This window comes from Portunus trituberculatus, chromosome 43 (genome assembly GCF_017591435.1).
Source record: "Portunus trituberculatus isolate SZX2019 chromosome 43, ASM1759143v1, whole genome shotgun sequence".
Taxonomy (NCBI): domain Eukaryota; kingdom Metazoa; phylum Arthropoda; class Malacostraca; order Decapoda; family Portunidae; genus Portunus; species Portunus trituberculatus.
This window is the reverse complement of record NC_059297.1, coordinates 16298177-16315676: the sequence shown is the minus strand read 5'-3', so window position 1 is coordinate 16315676 and position 17500 is coordinate 16298177. Positions and strand designations below refer to the sequence as shown.

The following is a 17500-nucleotide window of genomic DNA, read 5'->3' as shown; positions in this document are numbered from 1 at the left end:
CACACACACGTCGCCTACACGCAGGTATAAAAAGAGGAACACGAGGAGACAAGATACTACAAAATCACCTGTTCGTTATGTTTTGCTGTCAGGGGAGGCATGTAGATCCTTCCTTCTTTCCTTCCTTCCGCCTTTGCTTCCTTCCTTCCTTCCTCCGCCAAATTGTTAAGAAGAGAGAGAGAGAGAGAGAGAGAGAGAGAGAGAGAGAGAGAGAGAGAGAGAGAGAGAGAGAGAGAGAGAGAGAGAGAGAGTGAAAAGTTGTTTCCAATATTTCCATTCCCTCTTCTCCTTGTCCTCTCATTACTTGCTTCTCCTTTTTCTTTCCTTCCCTTTTGCTTTCGTCCCTCCTTCGTTTCCACGGTCTTCAGTCGCCTTTCCTTTACCTCGTTTACTTCTTTTGTTTTCTCCTCCTTCTTGACCTCTTTTTTTTTTTTGCCTTCTCTTCCTCCTCCTCCTCCTGCTCTTCCTCCTTCTCTCCTATTTCTTCTCTTCTTTCTTCCCCAGTTCTTCTTCCTACCGTCTCGCATATCGCTTTCCTCAATCTTCCTCCCATTTTTTTTTTTTTTTTTTTTGAATTCACGTCTTGCTCTTGTTCCGCTTTCTCTTCGAACCAAGATTTTTCTTCTGTCATCTTTCTACTGGCTCACTCTTTTTTCTACCCTCTCTTCCTTCCTTCCTTCCCTCTTCATTCCTCTTTCTCCTCCTTCTTCCCCTTTTCCTCCACCCTCTCCTCTTCGCTATCTTCCTTCTGTTCATTCTTCCTGCCTCTTCTTTTTTCCTCTTTCCTTTTCGTCCTCTTCCTCTCCTCGAGTTGCTCACGAATTAAAGCTGGGCAAACATCCTTTTCCCTGTCCTCTTACCCTTTACGTAGACGTCTCCCTCTTACTCGTGCTTCCTCCCTCTCCTTTCCTCTCCCTTTCCACACGCTACTACACTCGTCCCAAAACAACAAAGAATCGTGTGAACCCATATTTCCCCTGTTTTAACAGCAAACAACACCAACACTAACAACAGTCATGCCACGAAAATGAGGTAACTTAATTGCACCATTTAGGGAGTTATTTTTAAACCGTTGCTATAAATCTGTCTCTATTTCCTGTCTTCTACCTGTTTCTCCCGAGCCTTGCCTCTCCCACTGCTAAGGAGGTCTTCGGCGTTGAAATGGAAATAGGAACAGGTTTGGGGCGAAGGCGAGACAAAGCGAGGCAAAGGAGGCAAGGCGAGACGAGGTGCGTTACGTTTGTATTAGGTGCCCGAAACTAAGGGTCGGTCAATCAGTCAGTGAGGCTCGGGGTGGTTCAAAGGTTGCGATGAGTTGGAAGTGAACCAGGTTGTGTTGCCTCGTTCTATGTAAGCTGTAGAGAACATCGAATCCAGCTTGTTTTGTCTTCTCTTGGCCTCATCAGGGTTTGGTTTGGAGGTTCTACGTGGATTTATTATGAGTCACTGATAGTTCGAAGTGAAGTGAACTGTATTGTATTCCTAATGATAATGTCGCTACAGTATCGATAAGTTGTTTTTCTTAAAGTTTAGACTTAACGTCGTGTTTTAGAGGTGTCATTTTTTTTCTGAGATATTCTTTCTGTACCTTTATTTCTTTCTATGATATTTATAGCGTCTTATTTTGTGTGCCTTTCATGTTCATTTTTTTCCCAGCCTTCTTTCATTGATTTTCAATCTGTCTACTTTTATGCAAGATTTTCCCTGTGCATCTTTATTCATATACTTTCCTTCAAAAACATTTTTCTAGGATTTGTTTTTATTTCTAAACATTTCTTTTTCTTGACTTTTCTTCCCCTTCACTCTTTCCCAAACCTTTCCCTCACCGTGCGCTACTTCTTTACTGCTTCACAGGAACTGCTTGGTACACTATTCTCTTCCCATAAATTTTCTAGTGGAGTGCATCGCCAATACCGCATAATCTAATTCCTGAACTTGGCTACTTTGCTTCCTTTGTATCGTCTACTCTCTTTGTCTTGCTTTCCCCTCCACGTCCCGCCGTGACACAGTCTGGTCCCCGAGGCAAGAAGATTAACAACGTTGTGGCTCCCTCAGTAAATGCATTAAACTGGTCCTCTCGCCTTGCCTCTCACCAGAAACCCCCCTGAAGAGCTCAGTCCTGCCGCCGCATCCTAAATAGATTTCACGCTCCGTCCCAAGTGACTACATTGCAGTTGTTCTTTACTGTATAGAAAACCCAAGAAAGTTAAGGTTTCCTCATATAATGTTTAGTTTCGGTGTTCCAAGGCTAGGTCGCAAGATTTGGTTTGTATTTTATGATAGACGAATGTGTGTGTATGTACAGTATGTGACGGCATTTTCTTTAGTACTTTGAAACAAAATCTCTCTCTCTCTCTCTCTCTCTCTCTCTCTCTCTCTCTCTCTCTCTCTCTCTCTCTCTCTCTCTCTCTCTCTCTCTGGCCATATGATGAATAGGTCATGACTTTCCATTATAGGCATGCACATGGGTACCTGTTTGGCCTCGGAAGCGGTACCTCTTTTTCAGGTCATGAGGTTGGTCAATGCTGCACACCACACTTTTCATGACCACGTTGCGCCGCCCGTGCGAGACAAGCTATAAGGCGACGCCAACACACACACACACACACACACACACACACACACACACACACACACACACACACATGCATTAGACAGGAAACTTAAGTGAAAGTCATTGTGTGTTTGCCTATACATAAGTGTGAACTTGAAAAAAAAAATGGAAACAAGGCACTCAAAAGACCTATTTCCCTAGCTGTTTCAAAGATAAATGTAAATACGCGTATAAAAAGAGGGAAGAAATATATGATACCAGTTTGAAATATGTCACGCCAAATATTCAGGCCATATACAATTTTGTAAACAGGTTAGTAGAAACAGCAATAAATTTTCCGAACGCTAAGAGTCTGATGATGGATTACGACGCATGGCAGGGACAGTTTGGTACTGTTCAGTCGCTTCAGATGGCGTGAGCAAAGCGGATTCGTAAGCGGTTAAGTGAGTGGTTCGAATAAGTGGTCCGAAATGCTGGTAGCCTGGTGGTGGTGGTGATGGTGGTGGTGGTGATGGTGTTACCTACCATCAACACATCGATCTCTATAGGTGAAGCGAGTGCCGCCCTCACCCCATGGCCAAACACCTCCCTGTTATTATTTACCTTGCTGTATGGAAGTGAACGTGTCTATATTCACAAAGGGAGGTGGTGTGTGGCGGTGGCGTGGGGTGGTGCTTGTTCGTTTGTTTGCCGCTACATTGTGATTTTTGTTCTCTGTGTGTGTGTGTGTGTGTGTGTGTGTGTGTGTGTGTGTGTGTGTGTGTTTAATACTCTGGGATTCATGACTGCGCTGCTGCTAATGACGGCAGCTGTATTAATAAAGATGACGATGATGATGATGATGATGATGATGATGATGATGATGACGACGACATGGAAGAGGAGGAGGAGGAGGTCAAGGAGGAGGAGGAGGGCAGTAAATACAATCATGATAAGGACGATGGAAAAAACATAACGATGACGACGACAATATTAAGAGCATTTTCTTGAGAAACTTCAAAGTTTTTTAACAAATCTCATTCAGCAGCAGCAGCAGCAGCAGCAACAGCAGCAGCAGTAGTAGTAGTAGTAGTAGTAGTAGTAGTAGTAGTAGTAGTAGTAGTAGTAGTAGTAGTAGTAGTAGTAGTAGTAGTAGTAGTAGTAGTAGTAGCAACAGTAGTGAAAGTAGCAGTAGTACTGGAAGTAGTAGTAGTAGTAGTAGTAGTAGTAGTAGTAGTAGTAGTAGTAGTAGTAGTAGCAATAGTAGTTGTAGCAATAGTAGTAATAGCAAATAGTAGTAGTAGCAGTATGACTGGAATTAGCAGTATTAGTGGAAGCAACAGTACTAGTGGAAGTAGTAGTAATAGTAGTAGCTGTAGTGGTGGAAGTAGCAGTAGTACTAGTTTTCCTAAATACCGGTATATTCACATCCTTCTCGAAGACATATTGTATTCAAAAGTTGATGGGTTAAAGCATGTTTGAATCTTTCTGGATGACATCGACATCAATAGATATCTGTAGCTCTTTCACCCTTTGTAAATTTTAAAGTTTTGATGGCTCACTTCAATGTCTGCTACATGTCAGGACAATCAGAGAATACCATTGTTGATAGAAACCTACTCCTATCTTTGAACAGTCACCACAAACACATCTTGTTCAGTGTAAGTTAATATTTCTAACTTTACTTCTTTTGCTTACTTTCTGTTTCCTTTAAAGTAACATTCCATTCCGAGGGATGGCATATTAGATGGAAGAGAGATTCCCATTATTATATATTTATCCAGTATTTGAATGTTTTTGTCATTGTTTTATCTTATCATGACAGAGAGAGAGAGAGAGAGAGAGAGAGAGAGAGAGAGAGAGAGAGAGAGAGAGAGAGAGAGGGTACCTATCTCACCCAGCACTGAACTTCCAGCACTGCAGCCGCTTACCACGCGTTATAGCACGAAGTTAGCCAGGATGATTATGAATTTTTCCATTTCGTTTTCTCTCTTTGAATATGAATAAAGAACATTTTACCATTTCGTTATATCATTGCAGTCTATAATGCAGTTTTTTGTTTGCTTTCTCGCGTGTTTATTTCGAGTAAATATTTGACGTGTGATAAGGGTTTGAAAATACCTCTACCTGAAGGTGACCCGTGAGATGATCCTAGCGTTTTGTAATTAGGCTGTAAAAGAGATGGCTCGTTTTCTTCTCAATCACCCAGGCTAAACTGAAGAATTTATTTGGTCTGCATTTCACAACTCCTAATTTTTCTCCTAAATTTCAAGGATTTTAATTTTGGCAGATCCGAAGTGATATCGGAGAGCTGTAGTCGAGGTTGCTTAAATTAAGGTTCCTCTCTATCCATTGTCTTATTATGGAGAAACGCTGACAGGGTGCTAATTCTTAAATATATTCAAGGATGGTCATGGCCGCTTCTATATTTCACATTCCCGTAACCAAGTGTGAGACCTGAGGCAGAAGCTGGCTGGCTGTGAAATATTATTTTCAAGAGCTGGCTTGTTTGCAGCGTGCGGAAGAATACAGAGAGAAAGAAAAAGGGAACAGAAAGGAAAATAAGAAAGAAAAGAAAGAGAGAGAAAGATATGAAGGAAGGAAGAAAAGAGGAGAGAAGGAGGAAGGGAAGGAAGCATGGATGTACATATGAATGGATGGATGGAATGATAGATGAGAAGAATAAAGAAAGGAAAGAAGGAGTGAAGGAATGGAAGAAAACAACAACAATAACAACAACAACAACAACAACAACAACAACAACAACAACAACAACAACAACAACAACAACAACAACGGTAGCAGCAACAAAGAACAAAGGAACGACAGTAAAAAGAATATATTTTCATTTTTTTTCCTCTCCTTCAGCGATTACCTGTCCGGTCCAAACCCCCAACTCCACCCATCCCTAGCCGCCCCTTTCCTAGTAAAAAGTAACGGAAGTGCAGAAATCACAACAAAAACACACAAGATCGCACTGTCGGAAACTGTGAGAGCTCCACTTTGAAACAGAGGCTTAGTTATGAAAGTCAGGCTGACCGAAATATTTGTGACTGAATCGCAAGCAACTGACGTGTAATTTGTCCCTGCCACCAACATGGAGGGAGAAGAGGACAGAAGAGGAGGTGGGGAGAGGAGAAGGGTTGGAGGACTAAGAGAGGAGTGAAGGAGGGAAGGCAGGAGGAAAGAAGAAAAGACAAAAAAGAGAGAAATAAAAGAGGGAGGGACGAGGGAGTGGCTTGGCGCGGAGGGACAGACAGAAGGGGTGAGAGGAAAGGTAAAAGAAGGTGGAGCGAGAGGGCAAAGGAGGGGAAGCTGAAGGCAAGAGGGAGAGGAAGCGTGGGGAGGGAAGGATTGCTGAGGAAGGAGGGAGATAGCACACAGACCAATCGAGAAAGGGACGCCGAGTAGTGGTAGGAGGGAATTGGGAACACAGAGGCGAAAACCATCACAAAATAAAAGATGAAAAAACAACACCGGCCACAAAAGTTCGTCTCGCCACTGCTGGTGCTGGGGCTGGTGGTGCTGGTGCTGCTGCTGGTGCTGCTGCTGCTGCTGCTGCTACTGTTTCTGCTGCATTGTGTGATCGTTAAAGAGTAGTGTGGTAGCTGAAATTTTGCCAGTAAGAATTCTTTTCATTTTTCAACAATCATGACTGCCATTAAGTAGAACGTTGCTGTAACAGTAAGTAACATTTTCACATGCTTCCATTGGAACTGACCGATAATCACCTGATTAAGAAAACTTTATAATATATTTGTTATTCTGATCATTTCAGGAATCTCTCATTCATTTTCTGATCAAAGAAAACCAAAACCATATAACACAACGCTGCAACCATTACACTATTAGGAACTTAGTGCTAAACAATGTAGCATGACTGGTGCGCTAGATAATAAATATGAATATTGTGAAACCTGTGCAGAGAAAGAAAATAACATTATGGTTACAACGAGTGAAAACAATTCGTGGTGCTCATAAACTCAGCAAGACACAAGACACGCTGCGCAAGAAGTGGAGAGAGAGTGGCTTACCTGCCTATATATTTTTTTGTGTGTGTAGGGTACTAGATGAAAAAACTGGATATATCTAAAAAAAAAGAAATCTAAAACTCTTGTTAAAATATGTGTTTCATTTAGGCAGTAATTTCAATGCAGCAATAATATGTGGATGTTATGTTCATTTGAAGATCATCAGGATACGTAATACAAGGCTAACAATTCTAGAAGCTCAATACATTCTTTATTCCACTTTGCTTTCCCGAGTAGCGTCACATTCACTCTCAAAACACCATTTCAAAACATAACGATTCATTTAGTAATAATAATAATACAATGAAGTGTGCCATACAGAATTCTTTGCAATTGCAGTTGGGAATGAGGAAAATAATTAGTAGGGTGCCTTGAATCAGGGGAAAGCTTCCGTTTTTTTCTTTTTACAAGGAAATACTTAGCTCGTCTCTGCAGCTCCTATCTTATCGTCTCCAGGAAGCTCAAGAGAAAATGAGAAAAGAAATTGTTCTTATATGCTCGAAGAAGGCAGAGTATAAGAGAGAGAGAGAGAGAGAGAGAGAGAGAGAGAGAGAGAGAGAGAGAGAGAGAGAGAGAGAGAGAGAGAGAGAGAGAGAGAGAGAGAGAGAGAGAGAGAGAGAGTGTGTGTGTGTGTGTGTGTGTGTGTGTGTGTGTGTGTGTGTGTGTGTGTGTGTGTGTGTGTGTGTGTGTGTGTGTGTGTGTGTGTGTGTGTGTGTGTGTGTGTGTGTGTGTGTGTGTGTGTGTGTGTGTGCGTGTGTGTGTCCATGTGTGTGTGTGTGTGTGTGTGTGTGTGTGTGTGTGTGTGTGTGTGTGTGTGTGTGTGTGTGTGTGTGTGTGTGTGTGTGTGTGTGTGTGTGTGTGTGTGTGTGTGTGTGTGTGTGTGTGTGTGTGTGTGTGTGTGTGTGTGTGTGTGTGTGTGTGTGTGTGTGTGTGTGTGTGTGTGTGTGTGTGTGTGTGTGTGTGTGTGTGTAAGTGACAGATACAGTCACCCTTGGCATTGACAACAAAACATTGCTTCACCTCTGTCTCGTATTCTGTTGATCGCTATGAAAACATTGTTCATATATATGATTTCTATCTTTCAATTTGTAAATTTCAAGTAAATGAATATTTTTGCGATCAACATTATCGAGGCAAGTGGATGTCTTACAACGTTCATAAAATTCCTAAGCCATACAATTCATTTTCACTTTAGATATGTATCAATCACCACTTTGTATTGAACATATCTCTAGGTTTCTCGATGAAAGCTTGGCTGCAGAATGTGTCTAGTAAGCCATAGTTAATAAAACCAACATGGATTTAGGTATACTTCCCAATTTAAGGTAAGCCTCACTGGTTTAGTTATAATTTCACCATTAAACATTAAACACAAATTAACAAACATGAAAAGAATAGAAAAGAACAGCAATACATGAGCATCCAGGGATCCATACTACATCCCGTAGAATGAGCAGATCACCACCTGAACCTCCATTATATTATTGTTATTATTATCATTATCATTATTCAACCCAAGGGAAAGTCTGAGACCCACAAAACTACGCCGCTGCAACAGATTGGATGTGGATGTTGTACGGCCAATCAATAATCGGGAACAATAGTAAAGGAAGAGGTCGGTCAAAATTTTCATACAAAGGGCACAACTAAATAAATACACAACACACACACACACACACACACACACACACACACACACACACACACACACACACACACACACACACACATGAAATAGCCACTCCATTAACTCACATAGTGAACCTATCATTAAAATCTGGCGTTTTTCTGATGCACTAAAAAAGCCAAAATCGTACCTATACTTAAATCGGGTAATAGATCTGATATTAAAAATTACTGACCTATTTCAATTCTCCCAGCCTTTAGTAAAGTTTTTGAAAAAATTGTCACTTCCTTCTTGTTACATTTTTTGAAAATAATAAACTACTTACAGACTCTCAACATGGATTCAGAGCAGGTCGTTCCACAGAAACAGCTATCTTACAATTCACGTCTAATGTATATAAATATCTAGAGAAAAAACATTATCTAATTGGAGTATTCTTGGACTTATCAAAAACATTCGATACATTGAGTCACACAATTCTCTTGAAAAAGCTTAGTCATTATGGTGTTAGAGGTGTCCCCTTAAAACTGTTTCAAAATTATTTAACCAATAGATCACAAGCTGTGTATTGCAATTCAACATATTCCTCTTTCAGTGTTGTCAATAAGGGCGTACCACAAGGGTCAATACTCGGACCGATTCTTTTCTTCATCTATATAAACGACATGTAAGCTCTAAATTTAAGTACACCATTTATGCTGATGACACAAGTTTGTTAATAGACAACCATAACACTAATAGTCTCCACATAAATCTTATTACAGAATTAGGAAAAATCAATCACTGGACTAAAGTCAATAATTTAAGTCTGAATATTTTAAAAACAAATTATATAATTTTTCAGAATCATTCAGTTCAACATCACATAGTCCCTGTAACCATTAAAGGAAATACATTAGACAGAGTAAATTCTACAAAGTTTTTGGGTGTTTATATAGATGAGAACATGAACTGGAATGAACACATTTCTTTCGTTACGAATAAATTAGCAAAGATGTGTGGTATCCTATACAGAGTTCGCAATAATCCCACACCCGAGTCTCTCACAAGTATTTACTACACACTCTGCTACCCACACTTAATATACAATGTGTCATTCTGGGCGTGTACTTGGCCATCCTTCATAAGAAAAATATCAATAGTTCAAAATAAAATCTTCAGATGCATATTTTACATGAATAGGTTTGAGTCAACACGAAACATAATATACACACAATTTTTTTAAAGTTTTACAAATGTTCATAAATATTTTTTGCTCCTATGTATTTACAAGTACCTTACACAGTCCTGTGGAGCTCAGCCTTTCAGTCTGGTACGCACGTCACGTCATACCCGAGGTAATAATGTCAATCTCTTTTGCCCGCAGTTCAGAACATCTCTCTTCAAATACATTGTACTGTACTCTGGATCTCAAATATGGAATTCACTGCCTTTACACATTAAGAATCTTCCCTGTAGTGGTAATTTTTCCCTTTTTAAAAAATCTGTGAAGACATATTTGTATAACTGTCAAAATAATTAGTAATTTATGTAACAATGTCAACCTTGTTTATTTAATTTCCCTATACTTGATTTGTATAACAACAAACTTATTTGTATATTTAATTTGTGGTGTGATAATGTAGTGGTGTTGTTGTTATTATTGTTATTATCTATTTTTATCTTTACTATTATTTTCTTATTTTTGTTTATCATTATTATTATTATTATTATTATTATTACTACTATTATTGTTATCATTATCATTATTATTATTATTATTATTATTATTATTATTATTATTATTATTATTATTATTATTATTATCATCATCATCATTGGTGCTTGTTATTTTTAATAAAAGTATAATAGCTATATGCTCTAGCTAGGTGCTGTAATGTAAACATTTAAATCTCAAAATATATGATAATGTCTGTCGGGAAGCTTCGGTTTGACAGACTAAGCCACTGTCAGCTTTGATATTGTTCAATAATGTATTTGTAATCTAAGGGCAATAGATTATTACTTACTTAATAACTTACTTACTTACTTACTTACACACACACACACACACACACACACACACACACACACACACACACACACACACACACACACACACACACACACACACACACACACACACACACACACACACACACACACCACCTCCACCAACATAAAAAATAAATACATTAATAAGAACTTGTCCAAATATGATAGAAAATAAATAATAAGGATATTAATAAGTAAATAAATGAAAAAAAAAATACAAATTAGAAAAAAGAAAGCTATTATATTATGTCCTTTTCACAGCTCACTTCATGACAGCTGCTCTGACTGCCGCCAGTGCGCTGTTGGGCAATGTTTTGCCAGAAATGGAAGGAGCCACGTGAGGGCTAACGAGCCAGAGAGCGTGGTGTGAAAACCCAAATATTAAAACGGCAAAAAAAGCTTTATAAACTAATATAATATCATGGTTCAGAGCATGTTATATTTCATGAGTGGGGTGCATAAGCAAAAGGTTGAAATATAACACTGGACGAGGGTGTGTCAGTGGTGAATCATGTGTGTGTGTGTGTGTGTGTGTGTGTGTGTGTGTGTGTGTGTGTGTGTGTGTGTGTGTGTGTGTGTGTGTGTGTGTGTGTGTGTGTGTGTTTAATTCACCTCGGTCGCCTGCTGGTCACCCAGCCAGTCTTCCCCACTACAGAGCAAGCTCAGAGCTCATAGACCGATCTTTGGGTAGGACTGAGACCACAACACACTCCACACACCGGGAAAGCGAGGCCACAACCCCTCGAGTTACATCCCGTACCTATTTACTGCTAGGTGAAAAGGGGCCACACATTAAGACTTGCCCATTTGCCTCGCCGCTTCCCGGGACTTGATTGACTCTCGATTGAGTCGAGCGTGCTAACCACTACACGACGCTGTGTGTGTGTGTGTAGGTGTGTGTGTGTGTGTGTGTGTGTGTGTGTGTGTGTGTGTGTGTGTGTGTGTGTGTGTGTGTGTGTGTGTGTGTGTGTGTGTCTGAGGGATACTGCTGTGGGGAAAATGAAAAAAGAATAAATCAAAGCTCACAAATCTGCTAGTCCCTATAGAAAAGAGTTTAAAAATTCATCTAAAATCTGATATGTCTCGAAACCTCTGCACGTTTTTGTTTTTGTATATTTCTAGCATAATTCCAAAAACAAAAAATTCACACAACTACGAGTGAGTCATTACACTGTTCAAACGCAAATTATTAAACACATGAACACTCTTCAATTCCCTATAAACACTCATTCACACATACACACATAAATACCTACACAAAACTACAATGTTCCTTTCTGGTAATAGTTCATGACGTACCTCTGTATTTGTACCTTATCTTCTGAATCACCAGGACACAACACGAACCTCATAAAAGATCAGCATCCTCATACACACCCACATCACCACCTACGTATAAGCTCCTCGTGCCACACCTGTCTTCTGAAAACTCTCGCGTTATCAGCCCACCTGTCTAATTAGTCGAAAAGAAACACGCTCAGACCGCTTGTATTTCCCGGAGAATCACACATGCCGCCTCGTGTTACTGGTGTTATTCGTAATCCTTCCTCCACTTTGCTCACCTCCAACACAATAAAGGGAGCGTCATGTCTCGCTCCTGCCGCTCACCAAAAAATGTAACAGTCGTCCGTGAGGGAGTTTTCTCGCTCTTCCCCTAATGAAAGCTGCTTGAGGCGCCCCGATGCCTTCCTTTCCCTTCTGGTACTTAAGTTTCTGTGTTTTTCTTGTTAATATTGTTTTTCTTTTTGTAGGGAGGGAAGGATCTCTCTCTCTCTCTCTCTCTCTCTCTCTCTCTCTCTCTCTCTCTCTCTCTCTCTCTCTCTCTCTCTCTCTCTCTCTGGCTCTTCTTCTCTTTCTCTTCATTTTCTTGCCTGCCACCTTACCTTTTTCAATCTCTCCCCTCACATCAACCCACAACGAAAACTCTTTACAAACTTTTCTATTATCATTTTTCTTCCTCAAGCTTCTCAAATAACAAGGTCCAGCCACATGCATCATCGTCACCACCACCACCAGCACTGCCAGTAAAGCAATCATCTCAGTTACTCATCATATCGTAGTCAAACATGTCACCCTATTTTTAGCCATTACAGCAGTCATAAATTCAACGCTCATCCATGCGTCACACTTTGGCAATTTTCACAGGTAAATATTTCGACGAGGGTGAAGTGAGAGGCAATAAGCTTCACCCGCGTACAGGTAATGGGAGGACAACAGCCGTACTTACCATGTCTCGCTGCTGCTGTCAGGCGGGTATCGATCCTTGCCTTCTGATGAAAGAGAGAAGACAAAAAAATAAAATCAGGCTAGCGCTTTCTTCCGGTTAGTGACGCGCACATTAAATGAAAAGAAAGGTAAAGTAAAATGTGTCTCTTTTGTTCTTAACTTATGGCGTTTTCTGTTGAAGATGTATTAATGTTAGTAGTAGTAGTAGTAGTAGTAGTAGTAGTAGTAGTAGTAGTAGTAGTAGTAGTAGTAGTGGTGGTAGTAGTAGTAGTAGTAGTAATAAAACCGTACTGGAGCTGATGCTTACGTTATTGTTGTTTCGTTGTTATGATAGTGTTTGCGGTGATGGCGTTATTAGTAATGTAGCGATGTTGTTGGTGTTAGAGCTTCAGCCTTCATCCTTGACAGCGCGGGCAACAAAGTAAAAGACAACATGAGGAGAAGAAAGATCGTTCCCTTGTCACTCCACTTTACGGGAGTTGGCAAGCCAACTTTCTCTCTTAAGAGTAACAATGGAACACCTTCCATGAGGACACTTGACTAATGGCACGTATTAGTACACTTCCAGTAAGACTAGTATGTACAATACACACGAAGCCGACTCGCTGCATATCATGGAGGGAAAACAAACAAGTGAAAAGAACAATGCAGCCTTTTTGACTGGATAACACCACGTGGAGGTGATCGATGGCATGTTTATAAAAGGTTGACTGAGCTTAGATCATTTTCAATAATGAACTGATGGTAGACGAAAAGACAGGAAATCAATAATGCAATACTTTTTATACTTATGCAGAAACAAGTCTAGCTTACGTTATCTTCAGTAATTCTTTTCAGTATCTTTTTTTTAGATTATTTAGAAGCAAATTTATGAAAACAATCATAAAAATGGCCCATAAAGAGGCAATACATAACATCTCAAAATTTCGTTAACAACAAACTTTACCTCGCTTGCAACGTCTTAACTAGTTTCCTGTTCATATGTTCTTATTTTCTTGGCCTAATTTTTCCTCAAGTATGACAACGTCTTTTACATAAACAGGCTTTCAACCGTACCATTCTAAAGCGCAGCTCACGTGTGCCTCGCTACTTTACTGACTGACAATGAGGTTTGGTCGTCGACACTTCCGAATAAAAGATGGCACTTTTTCGAGTGGCAGTTTTTTATATATATATTTTTTTTATGCCAAAGTCCCGTTTCCGATGTATGTGTAGAGTAGCACAGCAACACGTACCGAACACGCAGCTGCACGACCAGTCAGGCCAAGCTTGCCGTGCACTGCGTGCGTGTAATTCTGCTAATAAATAAATATGACATAGTTAATATTTTGGCGACAGTAAATGCCTACATTACTGAAGTGGCAGACAGGCAAATTAATTTTATATTTTATAGACATAAGTGTGCCTAAATTATGAAGACAAATTGCCATACATTTTGCTGAAACAGACGTGTATTGTTTATTAAATTATAATCGTCCTCATTTTGCATGGTGGAGGATGGACGCACAATGATATTACGCCTGAATGAAGGGAGCTTCTTCATACTCGCGGCTCGTGGCGGGGTTCATGTTATTTAAATTTTCAGGGTACACACGCAAGCGCTCCGCCACAACCGCCATCACCACTCACAGCACAAAGCTAACACGGATCAGCTATGGAAATGGAGCACAACATTATATGCATGCAAAACAAATCTCCCTTTTTCTACCTCCTGCTTCAAACTATCAAATCCGATTATGTTTGTATTGCAGTGACCAAACCCGGGAGCACTTCCACCTCTGCCCTTACTCTCCCATCTGGTGCTGTCCCCATAATTGTCTTAATCTAGACACATTTAGCACAACGCTGATTGTCCCCAACAACCTCTTGTATACAGTTTCTAATCCTGTCTCATTGTACAACATTCAAATCTTTCCTATAAATTATTTTCCTAACTTTTCCTCCCTTTCTCCTCCGTACTTAACTTGACATTACATAAACATAATTAATCATGCTTTACTCTTCCTATTTCTTCTGTACTTCACCCCTTCCGATGAGGCTGATACCTTATATCTGTCTTTCTCCTTTTCCCCTTTCTTAATTTTTTTTTTCAGGTTACCTCGTGAGGAACGCAAGGTCTGTTGTGGCATGTTTTTTTTCGATTTAACTCTATATAATTCTCTCTCTCTTTTCCACTCTCTCTCTATCTCTCTCTCTCTCTCTCTCTCTCTCTCTCTCTCTCTCTCTCTCTCTCTCTCTCTCTCTCTCTCGCATTTTTACCAATGACCAGAGCCCATTTCACATGTAAAACCAGAAACACGAAAGTTAATCTGACACATTACCTTTACACATCCTATCTACTGATATACACGCCGCCTCGTGATCACCCACACCGTTCCTCGATCCTCACACTAAACACCACGTAGCATGACACTCCAAACCTCTCTCCGCACATGATTTTTCAAGCACCTTCCTCTATGTTCTCTCATTCCCTCATTCTTCCACTCTACGCCCTCTCCCATCACTTTGCTAAATTCCAGCCTCAAACCTGCGCAGAACAGTCCGCAGTCCTTGAAAACGATGTAATAATATGCAACTCTCATTGATGGTAAGGCGGCGGGGGGGATGCAAAAGAGTGGATGAGGGGATGTAGCAGTATGGAGTGGAGATAACACCTATTTAACAACAAGAGTGCGCTGGCTGTTGTAATAGGTGCTTCATATAATTGTATGAACCCTTCTGCACATTCAGTGAGTTACAATGATTCACGCATTCGTATTTGTATTTATCTTCTGCCCCATTGTTAGGGAGAGGGTGAAATTTACGGTCGACTGCGTGGGAGCATTTTGCAACTAATTGAGGAGGAGGATAATAGGGAAGAGGGAGACTGGTGAGGAAAGAGAACAAGGGTGAAATATGAAAACTGGAGTAAAACAGGCGTGTTAGGGAAGAAATAAGTGCGTGTAAGCAAAAGGAAAGGAAGAGTAAAGGTTAGGAAGGACAGGGGTAAAATTTCTACCAGTCATGGATGTAAATGGATTGAAAAAAAGGTGAGGGAATGTTTTGAGACAGCTGTATAAAAGTGTCTGACACAGAATGACGAGGCTTGATCCGTTTTCACTTTGCTTCCGTTGTTGTTTTGAATTGACAAACGTGCTAGAAATGAAGTGAAAAGATGAAAATGTTCAACATGTTATATGGTGAACCTGTTGCGTTATAGGGATGAAACGCTCTGGTTATTTCAGTCAGCCAGGCACTGTCGGACTGTCTATCTGTTTGTCTATCTTTGTCTGTCTGCCAGTCCTTGTCTGCGTATATTTTCCCCCAGTCCGTCTCTCTCTCTTTCTCTCTCTCTCTCTCTCTCTCTCTCTCTCTCTCTCTCTCTCTCTCTCTCACACACACACACACACACACACACACACACACACACATTATTTGTACGTACACGTGACTAAACACGCAGTAAAAACGCTGCATAGGCTAACAACACATGCACATTCGTACTGTAAAAATGGTGCCACACTTACATTTCTATTATATGATAAAAACAATATTCGCTGGTATTAATTTTAGATCGTTATTTTTCTGCTTACATATGGGTCACGCTCACACATGGCTGGAAGGGAAGGCTGACCTGCATATACACTGCAGTTTATGTTGTCAGATTTCGCGTATGTGTGTGTGTGTGTGTGTGTGTGTGTGTGTGTGTGTGTGTGTGTGTGTGTGTGTGTGTGTGTGTGTGTGTGTAATTCACCTCGGTCGTCTGCTGGTCACCCAGCCAGTCTTCCCCATTACGGAGCGAGCTCAGAGCTCATAGACCGATCTTCGGGTAGGACTGAAACCACATTACACACAACACACACCGGGAAAGCGAGGCTTCAACCCCTCGAGTTACATCCCGTACCTATTTAGTGCTAGGTGAACAGGGGCAACACATTAAAGGGCTTGCCCATTTGCCTCGCCGCTTCCCGGTACTCGAACCCGGCCCTCTCGATTGTGAGTCAAGCGTGCTAACCACTACATTACGCGGTGTGTGTGTGTGTGTGTGTGTGTGTGTGTGTGTGTGTGTGTGTGTGTGTGTGTGAAATATAAATCAAGGGAAAGGAATGTTAGGATCATATGCTACAGCTTCGCGGCTCATTCCCACATCGTTGGACTTTTGTGGCGCGTTATATTCCTTACCGCGGGATACAGGGCCATTAAGGCATGCGAGTTTTCGTGCTTTACCTTCCCCGGATAACTATTTATCAACCAATGTGAAAAAAGTATGAACATCTCAGTGAATTACTTTATATGTGCTGACTGTCTCACCCTGTCGATTTGTAATTGGCAGACGAGCAAGCAACGGCAACCACGGAAGCTCTTAATTAAAGTGAAAAGAGGAGCCAATATATATATATATATATATATATATATATATATATATATATATATATATATATATATATATATATATATATATGTATATACATATATATATATATATATATATATATATATATATATATATATATATATATATATATATGAATAAGAAATGCGTCATAAAAAGTATAAAAAAGTGGAATTAACCGATTTGACTAAAATAGGTAAAGATGAACGAAGAAGAAAAGTTCAGTAACTCAAAGCTACATGATCAAAATTTTTACATATTTCATAACACTTACAGCAGATTAACATGAAAACACTTATCCATATTAATATATAATAAAATGCCTGTTTACAGCCTGATAGCATAGTAAATTCAAAGTTTCTTCAAGTCACATTAAACCAATGATGGGAAGGATTTCACTTTAAGTTTAACAAATGGCGTTACACAACTTAAAGCATTGTTGAGGAAACCATGTTTAAATAGTTCATATCTCATAGCGCTTATATCTTTACTTTTAAAAATATATAAACGTTTTGCATTATTGCATTAAAGTATAGTGTCCCCTCTCTTCATATAGTTCAAGTCCAGGAACGGTGACACTGTCAGTCCTATGCCAACGCTCATAAACGAGTATAGGGCACACTTACACGTTATACTGTGGCAAGGTTTTAAAAGGTCAAACACGAGAATGTCACCAA

The 17500-nt window shown here is 40.1% G+C and overlaps 1 long non-coding RNA gene across 1 annotated transcript in view; it reads right to left on the bottom strand.

Moving 5' to 3' along the window:
* LOC123518177 overlaps nucleotides 1-17500 on the bottom strand; it is a 129573-nt gene that overhangs the window by 24008 nt on the left and 88065 nt on the right. Inside the window, exon 2 of the long non-coding RNA XR_006678700.1 lies at nucleotides 12453-12495. This is a non-coding gene — a long non-coding RNA (uncharacterized LOC123518177). The remainder of the gene's footprint in view (nucleotides 1-12452; nucleotides 12496-17500) is intronic.